This window comes from Morone saxatilis, unplaced genomic scaffold (assembly GCF_004916995.1).
Source record: "Morone saxatilis isolate NCDOM2014 unplaced genomic scaffold, NCSU_SB_2.0 Contig1, whole genome shotgun sequence".
Taxonomy (NCBI): Eukaryota; Metazoa; Chordata; class Actinopteri; family Moronidae; genus Morone; species Morone saxatilis.
In genome coordinates this window covers 6,518,144-6,518,676 of record NW_023339651.1, presented here as the reverse complement: position 1 = coordinate 6,518,676, position 533 = coordinate 6,518,144, and the positions used below count along the sequence as shown (strand labels likewise).

At 58.3% G+C, this 533-nt stretch overlaps 1 protein-coding gene across 1 annotated transcript in view; it reads left to right on the top strand.

Annotated features, from left to right (window-relative positions):
- Positions 1–29: 29 nt before the first annotated feature.
- The window catches only part of prkcea (protein kinase C, epsilon a), a gene marked incomplete in the record, with an annotated part of 37,837 nt that continues 37,333 nt past the window's right edge, over positions 30–533 (top strand). The window contains 1 exon segment of the mRNA XM_035659014.1: positions 30–533.

The following is a 533-nucleotide window of genomic DNA, read 5'->3' as shown; positions in this document are numbered from 1 at the left end:
TATTAGGGGTGCTCGTGAGCTCCCCCCCCCCCAAAAAAAAGACTGCATTGGGGTGCAGAGAGGCACCGCTTCCCGAGAGTACGCGCAAATATCGCGGTACCGTGAGGTCGAAAGCAAAGGAGATTATCCCAGAGAAGAGCGAGCGAGGGGCTGGAAACGGAGCACCAATCCCGGATGGCTAGGCGCGGCTGCTCGCGCTCTCTTCCACCCTGACCGGGAGAGACACACACACACACAAGGACCGCGGGGAAGCTCCGGGTGCTTCACGTGAAACCCTAACCGGAGCCTGTTAACCCGCCTCCACCCGGCTCACTGACGTTTTATATCTCGGCCTGTTTCCGCCGAAACGGGGATCTTGTGTGGCGCACGGGACCGAGCGTAAACAAACAAGGCAGCCTGCTCTCGGGGTGAGAGAGTGTTCAAGCAAGCGACCTCTGAAGGGTGTGAGTCTGCGTTGGTACTTGCGATTCTCTTTTAGCCCCATTAAGGATCCATCAGCTGTACTGTAAGCGTGCGTGTGTGTGTGCGCGCGT